The sequence below is a fragment of the Silene latifolia genome, chromosome Y, assembly GCF_048544455.1.
Source record: "Silene latifolia isolate original U9 population chromosome Y, ASM4854445v1, whole genome shotgun sequence".
NCBI lineage: Eukaryota > Viridiplantae > Streptophyta > Magnoliopsida > Caryophyllales > Caryophyllaceae > Silene > Silene latifolia.
In genome coordinates this window covers 423277350-423289276 of record NC_133538.1, presented here as the reverse complement: position 1 = coordinate 423289276, position 11927 = coordinate 423277350, and positions in this window count along the sequence as shown.

Below are 11927 nucleotides of genomic sequence, written 5' to 3'. Positions count from 1 at the left end.
ACTTCATGCAAAAACCTCTCGATCGAGCACAATAAGCATTCCCGCTCCAAATCCACTCATCTCCTAAATACAAGCTAAAGGGATAGTTCTAGGCTCAATGCTGCTTCTTTCAAGTTCGTTCCTACAATTACAGCCAAACAAACCAAAGTAGAATATTCGGGGCATTTCGTAACATTAAACTACGGGAATCGCATAGAAATGCGTGCATAAGAGGCTCAAAGAGACTATATAAAATGCACGTATCAAATCTCCCCAAACCAAACCTTTGCTTGTCCCCAAGCAAACTATATGCAACTAACTAATGGAACGGAATAGATAACTCAGAGCTAGCTACAAATTGTCCACTTAAACCGATTTAATGCAAGCAAAGTAACACTTATAGCAAAAATTGTCAAATGCAAACGAGTTGTAAGATGTTTATAGTAAAGCTAAACCGTCGACCTTGCAAGACCTTTAATGATGGACTCTCACGGGTCACTCTTCTCTCATGAAGCAAAGGGTAAGCATATGAATTGTAAGAGAAGAAGAAAAATAGTCGCTCACCTAAACTAAGACCCACATAAACATGCATGCAACTAATATGATAAATAATTCTAGCTACCGTACACATACATTCCAACCAATCAATGTCCCGTCACATCCGAGGGCTTACAAAAATATGGAAAAGTGAGGCAATTGGTAAGAAGGGCAAAATTTTTTTGGAAATGTGAGGTAATGAGTCAAGCTAGTGACCTAACAAAACCAAGTAAAACCGCATCCTCTTCTAAACCATCTCAAAATTTGAACAAAATGCCCTTAAATCGGCACAACAACTCACTCAACCAAATACATACTCCTCATAAGATAAAAATAATGCATAGGAAAAAAACTGTTCTTATTCAATCTCTTTTTTTTTATCAATTTTTCTTCGGTTTTTTCTTCCGCAAGTTTTTTTTTTCATTTTTCTCGAATTCCTTTTTTTTCCTTTTCAATTTCATCTTTTTTCATCATTTCAACCTCTTTCTTCTCCATAAATTACCAACTCCTAATCAATACAATACAAACCAAACTTGGCACGATAAATTATATACCGCAAAAACATACACTAAACTAGTTTGACAAGGCAGGCTTAATTTGGATGTAGTTAAGGGTCAAAAGGCTAATTTGGCTAAATGTGGAGTTTAATGGGTAAAAATGAAATAAAAAGGGAATGTAAGCACCTCCCTGCATGTGACACCAACCGCTAACCTGAATGTATGTAGGCAAAAAGTAATTGAATTTCATATATTTGCAAATTAATGATACATGTTATGCAAGGAGTAACTACTCACAGTCCTATATGAATTGGTCATAAATGACACCAGTTTAAACGGCTCTAAATCCTTAGAAATTATAAGTAGGTTGCCAAAATCTCAGGTCAAGTCTATTTGTTCAGCTATATTTCAACATTAACTCGTAGATATGCAAAAAGATAAAGCTAAAAGATATTAGTTTATGCAAGGCTTAAGCAAAAGGACAAATTATAGTGCAATTTCATCATCGAAATACACCGTTCTGACTCAACCTAAATTCAAAAATAAACGTTTCGAATTTTTCGAATTTTATGGGATTTTGAATTTTTTTCGTTGAAATTAAAAGGCAATGCATACAAAAAATTAAATGTGATAACAAAAATGCAGTAAAAACGAAATGCAGACACAGAAATGGATGCATATACCCTCCCGAATCCAAACTGTACAATGCCGCCATTGTACCCAAAAATAGGGAAAGGAAATGCAAACTGAAAAGAAGAGTGAAGCCGCGGAAAACTTACAAGAACACGCGAAGTAGGGACCTCCAGAAACCTGCCATCAACATGGGAGGTTGCTAATAGCTTCATATCAACGTCACTGGAAGCGAATCAAAATAAGCCTACTCGATCGAGAAGGTAAAGTGTTCGTTCGAGTGGACAAAGTTACTCGATCGAGATGTCAACTTTTATGGGTGCTCGGTCGAGAGAGATAAGCATTCGATCGAGGGAGTCAAGCACTCGATCGAGTAGAATAATGCTCGATCGAGGGCTCCCTATTGCGCAATCGTCAGTGAAGCACCTGCAAAGACGGAAATAGCGACCACAAAAATGACCAAAAACCAAGTCTATGTTGTTCGCAGCCTATGGTTGTAAAAACCAAGTATTACAAGTCCAAAAAAACTGAAATGTTTGAAAATCAACTAAAAAGAGTTGAACTCCAGGTTGCCTCCCGGACAGCACTAGTTTCAGATAGGTCCCAACTCGACCTTGTTTTCTTCAGCCACCAATAAAAATTAATGGCACACAACAAGGTTTTTGACTGAATGCAGTCCCTTCAGCATCCATGAGCTTGACTTTGGGTCGCCACTACACTATACTGGAATAACAGCGACTCTTTACAGCATCGACATCGCCACCACCTTTCTTGGCCTTATCCTTCGCCTTCTTCTTATGTGGGATGGAATCTTCAAATCCTCCTCGCGAGTCTTCCAACCTATCAAGACCTATATAAGAAGAAACAAAATGATATTCCACCAACTTGCTCCCAAACTGGGGCGGAGGCATTAAATCAACAGTAGTATATGATTTAACGGAAGGAATGGAAGGAATCCCATTGAGTTCAACAGAAGGAGTAGGATTACCTCCAATTTGATAGGATTGGTCTTCAATTACCTTCTTATCGTCATCTGGAATAGGCGTAAATGACGAGCCGACACTGTTTATATCCAAATCATTCGATCGAGTAAGAATAGTGCTCGATCGAAAGTTTTCTTCACAAAATCCACTCAATCGAACAATGTTGACTGTTCGATCGAGGTTCTCCTCGTAAAAATTGTTCGATCGAGTGGTGTAAACTGTTCGATCGAACACTTCCTCATATAAGTCATTCGATCGAACGTTGTAGGCTGTTCAATCGAATTTTTGTTGCTGTACAATGCAGAAGTCTTCGTATGATGCTTCATTTTCAGCTAAATCTTCAAATTTTGAGTCATACATATCATCATCGTCAATAGGCAACTCAGGTCTTTTATAGGAAAGACCGCTTTCAGTACAGATAACATATACCGTCTCTGAGTGCCTAAAATCCAACTCGGCAGCTAATTGAGCTATTTGAGATTCAAATAGCTTGAAATGAGCCTCTCTAGATTTATCGTATTCTTGGACTTGAAGTGCAAGTTCCTTCATCAAAGATTTCAACTCAGCAATCTCTTCATTCTTTTTAACGGGAGGAGGGGTTTGTTGTTGCGGCAACCGGATAAATGCAGGCTTTTGACAGCCTCGTTGCTGAAACGGATGTGGCGGTACATATGTCTGTTGTTACGGAGGTGGGGTAAAGTTTGGGTAAGCCCCACTGTGGTTGCCATAGGAATGTCTACCTTGTCTACGTTGCTTAAACGCATAGACTTTATCAATCTCCGCCATACAAATAACAGCATTGTGCCCCGCAGCACCACATCTCTCATAGTAGACCAGCTATTGTACCTTAGTATGGAACTTAGGTGGACCACCCCAAGATTTTCTATTCTCCAGCTTGTCAGATCTTGCATTCTGAGCTTCAAATTGTGCTATAATTCTGGAGACATTAGACATCTTGGTAGAAGAATCAAAGGTATTCAAGCCTTCCCTTTGATAATCTCTCTCCTAAAATCCTGTCTAGGTAGGACCTGTAGGACCTATCAAAACAACACTAAAGAAAAAAAGATAAGAACTGCCTCAAGGAATAAATTCCTTGAGGCTAAAGACAGACAAAAATAAAACAAGCAAATAAAATAGTGGCCTCCCCGGCCACGGCGCCAAAATTTGACACGGCTGTCGCAACCCTATCAAAAATAAAACCAGCAGGCTCTAACTATAGCAGAGGCAAGTCGGGTATCGTATCCACAGAGAGGCAGCCACTATATACTTGTTATTCGGTTTCTCTACGGTCACAAAACGGGGGGTTTGAGTTGTTTAAACTAAACTAAAGAAACTAAAATAGCAAGAGTGAAAAGGATTGAGTTCAAATAAAGAGAGAGATGCCAGGATGTCGGTTCACCTTGATAATACACAAATCATTTAAAGGTAGGTCAGTCGGTCTAATGTGAGAAGGGTTGTGGAAAGGTCCTCTCGGTCCGCTATCCGCCCTAAAATACTACTAACTTAGCTTTCACCCTCGTTAGTGTAGTCTATTGTCTATAAAAGGTCTATTCATTCCAATCTTTTGTTCTAGGTCTAAATTTAACCAGTTTAATTACTTCAGTTGCATGCATTCAACCTAATAATTACAGTTATATTTCTATCAAACAATTCTCACAACAAAACCTCCTAAACTAATTATCGCATCATTGCTTTACTACCATGGCTCCCCTAATCCTAGCATTAAAGAATTAACTACGCATAAATATAAATAGAACAAGAACGTAAGGTAAAGTAGGAACAAACATGGTAGAAGGAGGTGTGCAAAGGAGAATTAGGTAAAATAGAAAGAGAATAGGAGAAAGATTACACAAACGAGATCCGAAAATATAGGAAGAGCAGCGTCCAACCAAAAGCTTAGATAAAAGTTGAATAAAATCCCTCTAAACCTAATTAACTCCGTCCTTTTTATTGGCGAGATACTTGTTTAACCCGAAGATATTACTTAAAATATCAAGTAAATAAGTTTACGTGAGAAAATCTCACGCCAGACTTCAAAGTACTCGATCGAGCACATTGAAATAGCTCGATCGGACAACTTCATGCAAAAACCTCTCGACTGAGCACAATAAGCACTCGATCGAGGTACCTCCAAATTCATCTTTCGATCGAACAAAGAAGGTGTTCGATCGAGGATTGTTCATCATCCTTAGGCTCTCGATCGATCAACTATCACTGCAACAGCTCATTTGGACGTTGAATTGCTTCCAAGATGACTTCACACTACCCGAGACAGAAGTATTCCCGGTCCAAAGCCACTCATCTCCTAAATGCAAGCTAAAGGGACAGTTCTAGGCTCAATTCTGCTTCTTTCAGGTCCATTCTTGCAATTAAAGCCAAACAAACCAAAGTAGAATATTCGGGGCATTTTGTAACATAAAAATATGGGAATTGCATAGAAATGCGTGCATAAAAGGCTCAAAGAGACTATATAAAATTCACATATCATGCTCAATCTGGCATCTTGTATCCAACTTGTGTTATGAAAGTGGTAACAAACAGAATTTTTGTATCAATTAATAGCCAAATTTTAATTTTGGTATCAAACTGATTCATATTTACGCTGTTATGACCTCAAAGTTACACTATGGGAACCTCAAAGTTACATTTTTTTAACTCAAAGTTAGACTATTTTCAGAACTTCAACCGTATACTCAAAGTTACACTGTTATGACCTCAAAGTTACACTTTTATTTAGGTCAATACTAAACCCTTCAAATTAATAAAGGTCAATGGTAACCCCTTCAAATTAATAAAGGTCAAGGTTAAACCCTCCAAGGGTACATTACAATTCAGAAACTTCAATTCAAAACACAAATACTAATTAAGTTCCAAACAACTTCAATATTTTGATAGTATAACTTTGACCTTTGACAGTGTAACTTTCTAGTTTGAGCAGTGTAACCTTAGATTTAAAGTTACACTGTACAAAATTCAAAGTTATACTAAATGGTCACCAAAGTAATCCTACTCAAACATAAGCAAAATAATGTCTGAATGTGATGTCAAAGTTCAACTTTGGAAACACAAGGGTCAATGTGGCACCCTCCTAAAAAAACACGGACAACTTCACAGTGGCACTTTCCAGACGCCTCAGTTCTCGTCTTGTTCCTCCTCTTCCTCTGTATCTTGTTCCTCCTTCTCCTACTTTGATTCTGACAATACCTCAGATAATGGTGGATGTTCTGCAAAAGGGTTTGGGCAGTTCCTCTTATCGTGATTCGCCATTTGCTCGCAATTTTTGCACATGCATTTGGGTTTACTTGCTAAGGTAACAACTTTTGTTTTGGACGACAATAACCTCTTACCACTCCCCTTGTTCTTGAAACAACGGCTTTTGTTTTGGACGATAACAACCTCTTACCGCCCCCTTGTTCTTGCAATTTTTAGGCCGATATATGTTTATTTCCTCGGTGCTTGGACAGCCCAGTAGCATTTGCAATTGTTGATTTTTACTCAGTGCCTCGCCTGATGAGGATAAATTGTCTCTAAATTCACGAATCAAAGTGGAGAAGCGCTCAACACAAGCTTTATCTTTGTGACGAAGGATACTAACAGTTTGATGAAATTCCGACTACATTGCCAACATTGCTAGTTGCATTCCGTCAATGATATCAATGTCCTCTGTCCCTTCACCATCACAATTGAACATTCTGAAGCGAGTTGCATATTTTGTCCATCTTTTTGCAATATAAGCATCTGGTAGGGACTTCACACCATTTGATGAATAAATCCATATTAGATGCCTGCGTAGTATCCCGGATCTTTCAAACATCCTACAACTGCAGCTTGCTTCCAATGTACCTGGGGTCAATAACAATATTTCATTGTGCCTAGGTCAGAGTTACACTTTGATAGTCTCAGAGTTACACTTCGATAGACAGCAAAGTTACAGTTTTATAGACTTCAATATTACACTTTTGTAGGCTCAGAGTTGCAGTTTTGTAGACTTTAAAATTACACTTTTATAATCTCTTTGTTACACATTTATAATCTCTTTAAGGGTACACTTTTTTAGTCTACAAGTCTCTAGGTTACAGTTTTGTTGGCTCAGCGTTACACTTTTATAGACATCAATGTTACACTTTTAAATTCTTCAAGGTTAGACTTTTATAATTATAGTGTTCCAGTTTTATATACCTTAATGTTACACTTTCAAATTCTTCAGGATTACACTTTTATAATCTCAGTGTTACACTTAAAATTACACTTAGATATGTTCATTCCACATTTTTCGTATCAAACATATCAGATATTTGTTTTTAACTAGTAAGATGTCTAACCTATGTTGAAATTAACATCATAATTCTTTCCTCTCTGTGCATCTTTTACGGTTGTCACTTCTACTTCTCCTCTCTCTTCAAATCCCCCTGCTTTACACGTATTTATTGAGCATTGGACCTCTTTTTGGAAGGTTCTGAATGCTGTATGGGTGTATACATTTGCCCCGTGTTTCTCTAAATCCACATGTGTGCTAGTCTTTGGGGACGAGTGTTTATTATCGTTGTTAAGCCTCTTCTGTGTATGTCTTTGCTGGTCCATAGCTCTCTCAAAGCGCATCCAAAATGCAACCAAAGTACCTGAATTATGCTCAAATCGCTTACAAAAACTATTTTCGCTGTCTGATCTTTGCGTTATTCTCATAACAGACCCCATCTTCAAATCTCTACAATGTGCCATGACCCACTATTTCCTTATAGCGTATGTGTCTGAAAACTAATCATTATCACCGATCCCATGCTTTTGAACCACAGAGTTCCACTGAGCATCGAATTCTTCTGCTTGAAGATCTTCGTCCCACATAATTTCATTTAGCAGTATCATAAAATCGTGATAATCGTCCCTCATCACGCCAAACTTACTTGGTACCTTGTTAAGTATATGCCACATATAAAATTGGTGTCTTGATGTCTTGAAAACAAGCGGGACTGATTTAATAATACCCAGATTCTGATCGGTGATAATATATTCTGGTTCCTTCCCTAACATGGCAATCAAGAAACGGCTGAAAACCCAATTGAATGATTCATAGTCCTCATTTGCAATAAGTGCCCCGCAAAATATGACTGATCGTTTATGATGATCTACACCAGTGAAGGGGGTGAAAACCATTGAATACTTGTTAGTCGAGTATGTTGGGTCGAACGACACTGCATCGCCAAATAGAGAGTAATTCTTTCGGGCGGTATCATCAGCCCATATAGCCTTGGTAAGACTACCATCACTGTCGATATCATAGTCAAAGTAGAAACATTCCCGGTTTCCATGTTGGAAATCTATATCTCATTACTTAGCATATTCATATATGTTTCAAAAATTAATTTAGTCATAAAATTAATTACAAATCTTATGCATGCAAACTTAAATTAAAAGAGAAGAAATCATTGTCCTTACTACATGATTTCGGTTTTATGGGCACCAATAAGATCTCCTTCTTGTTAGTTCTTGAGCTCTCTAACAATTGATGAACAAGATTCAAGTTTAGAATCTCTCCCAAAAGCATATACCCAAGGAAAACTCATAATAACTAATATTATTTTGATCTAGTAATAATATTAATCATACTTAAATTTGACACAAAAATATTATTTTGCTCTTGAAATTTCGGTCAAGAGGATAGGATAATGTGAGTTTATTTCTCTAGAATTATCATAAATTGTAGAGAGAAAAAAATAATTTTTTTACACACTAGCAAAAATGAGTTGAAGTGTGTATGAATAATAATAGAGAAAAACTCCATCATTTTCTCTTGGATAAACCAGTTGGAGGGGATTAGAGTGCCTAATGCATGAGCTAATTTTTCTACCCAAGAATAACATAGGCATGCAAGGCTATGAGAGGTAGTAATCATTGTTTTTCAACTTATTAAAATAATCAACACAAATTATCCACTAAAACCCTCCAATTTTTCGGCACATATAAATATAAAATGGAGGATCCATTTTATTTTGTCATTTGTCAATTTTGTCATGTGTCAATTTTGTCATGTGTCACATGTTACATGACATGTAACACTATAATGTATTTTTTAACATATTAAAAATCAACATATTAATAAAAATATGTCATATACAAAATCAACTAGTAATTCTTAATTACATGTACCAAAATGGTTTATCAAATTATAAATTACAACAACTTGTATTTATAATAAATTATTTATTCAATTTCAATTGTTTCGTAAACAATAATTTTATCTAATAAATAAAACAATTTGATTACCTAGACTGTATCTAATTCAATCGAATTACAAAAAGACACGTTGACTTTACTCACAAAATCATCCGTCAATTTTAAGCAATTTAATTAACTCGTATCGGCATACGATTAATTAAATAATCAATTAAGAGTATTTCCCTATAGGTATGACCTAAGGGGATCAACTGAGCACCACCGTCGCACGACAGTAATGTCAAACTCTAGTCAGCCAATCATTACCGATATGTGTGGACCAGTTGACTGTAAAATATTACAACCCACATGTATTCTTAAAACGAGTTTTAAACATGTGATCATTATGATCAACAATTGTGATCGCATTATTATCGGAGGACACATATTCCAACAATCTCCCACTTGTCCTCGACAAGTGTGCGTCACCAATTCTCTTGTCCTATTACCATCTCCCACTCAATGCAAGGTGTCTTTCGGGTCGTACTTGCAAGTGATCATATCGAGAGTGGTTTCCTCGATCTGGAGAATAAATGATTGACCGGATTTATCTATCATAGATAACTTCCGAGCATGGCCACGCATTTTCAGTTCATTACTCCTCGAGTGACCCTGAGATATTGTTTTAACCCTGACAAGGGGGTGGACAATTCCTATCGCACTCATTCCCTTCGACTAGCCACAACCATCATAACCCAAAATATGCCCATTTGACCCCATTTACGAAGGTCGTAGTAACACAAATCAAAGTTAATCTGAAACTGTGCGATCTTAGGCGAACAGTCTATAGTCAAAAGAATCGACTCATTAGAATACTATAGTAGCTCTCGCCACGACCAGACTATATAAATTTGCTAGAACTTTATAAGCGGTCATAAGGCCCGACAAATTGTTCCTAACAGTCTGACTATGTGATCGACTAGTCATCTCACATGACTCTATGGCACTTGAACTTTGCCATCAATCGCATCACACTCTAGTCACTTCGAGACGCCACCTCTTACAAGTGACTATAGGCAAATACCATGTTAATCCAGGTTCACTTTAACGGCGTTCAACATTGTCTCTACAACCCGTTTGGATGTAACAAAGTACAAAAGGAGTTTTCAGATAAAAACTCAAACGATAAATGTGATTATCGTATGAGTAGTCAATACTTGATTACTACTTATATTCTATAATCCAGTTTGATCTTGAATGTAGTTGTTCATCTCAATTTAATTGAAATGACATGACTCATCATGTTAAGCCTATGAGAAGGCTTTGGTTAGTAGGTTTTATCAACTTCTTGTACCTTACTCAACCTTACTACATACCCGTTTTCTTTTGTAATGTATACATTTGCATTATAAAACTTTCTGAGTACGTGTCGAGATCCAATCAAGACATAGGCCCTCTAGCCTTAGAATAGCTCCCACTGTTTTCACGGTGTGTGGGACTCATCCTTTTCGCACATCTCATGATTGCAAGTGTACTCAATTTCCATTGTAAATATTTCTCATTGTTCTTTATTGCCTAGAACGATTCTAGAAAATCTATTTCTTAAATAACATAGCCACGATGGTATCTTAACCATCCTAATGTGTTTTGATTATGGTTTTGTCGGAAACCATGCGCAATCTCAATTGTCAATTGTCACTTGTGTAACACCCTTACACAAAATTGCATCAAAAACACTTTGCTTTACTTCCTTAATGCTTCTGCAAGCACTTAAGGGTAATCTTTATGGCTTACTTGGTAAAGATTACTTAAATTCGATTTTGAAAACAATTCATTGATACGTGCATTTTATATAGTCTTTTTAGCCTAATTTATGCGCGTATCTTTATGCTTTTATCGTGGTTTTATGCTACGAAATGCCCCGAATATGCTACTTTGGTATATTTTGTCTTAAATGCAGGAATGGACCATAAAGTAGTGAAATCAAGCCATTTGCCGTCCGTTTAGCATGCATTTGGAGGAAGAGTAGATTTGGAGCGGGAATTATAGCTGTCTTGGGATGCGTGAAGTTGTTTCGGGAGCTAAAAGGACAAGTCAAGGTCAAACTAACGTGAATTCTAAGTCTTGAAGTCAAGATCCACTCGATCGAATGCTTTCCTAGTCGATCGAGTGGTTTTAGGTCTAATAATTAGTCGCTCGAGCAGTTTTTCTGGTCGATCGACCAGTCCCTTATGTGTGTTCAGTCGATCGAGTAACTAATCTGGTCGATCGACTGGTTTTTGGCTCGGTTTACTCGATCGAGTGGTTTTATTCCACTCGATCGAGTGGATTTTGCTACGGGTGGGCTTTTGCTTTATTTCCGTTAATTAGGTTTAGCTAATCCTAATTTCTTATAAATAGGAAGGTTAGGACGTCATTTAAACTCTCTCTCATTCTCTTCTCTTCTCCCCTTACTCGGTTCTTGTTCGATACACTGCTTTGTTACTTTTGTTCTTCATTTAGGATCTTTTAATCTAGTAATTCTTTCTTCCCTTCTCTCTTTTTAATTTAATGTTTATTGTTTTTATTTCTTTTATTCTTGTTTTCTTTATTTCCATGTCTAGCTAATTCTCCTTAGTATGTTAGGATTAGGGAAGCCGTGGTAGCAACATGTTATAATTGACTTGAATAGATTAGCCTTGCGATAAGAATTGTATTAGGCAATTTAACTGTTATCAGGTCGAATGAATGCATGCAGGAGACCAATAAATTTAGTTAACCCCGACCTGGATCGAAAGATTGGAAGGGAAGGCTTGCTTAATTACAATAGGGTATCGTAGTGAGGGTGAAAGCTAAGCTATTATGCTCTAGGGAGGTTTAAGGACCGAAAGGTGACGACCATAGCTCTTCTTATCAATAGTCTAATCGCCTTAGTATACCGATAGTTTAGCTGCCACGGTGGACCGACTCCTAGCATATTCCCTTCTCTTTTTGTTAATTTCTTGCGTTTATTCTTCTCTTACCTTTTCATTAGTTTAGTTCAACAATCAACCCCCATTTCTGTGACACCCAGACAGACCGAATTAAACAGATAGATAGCAACTTAGCCTCCCTGTGGAGATCGACCCTACTTGCTGCTAGCTTCTGTTAGTTGTATTTAGGTTTATTTTTG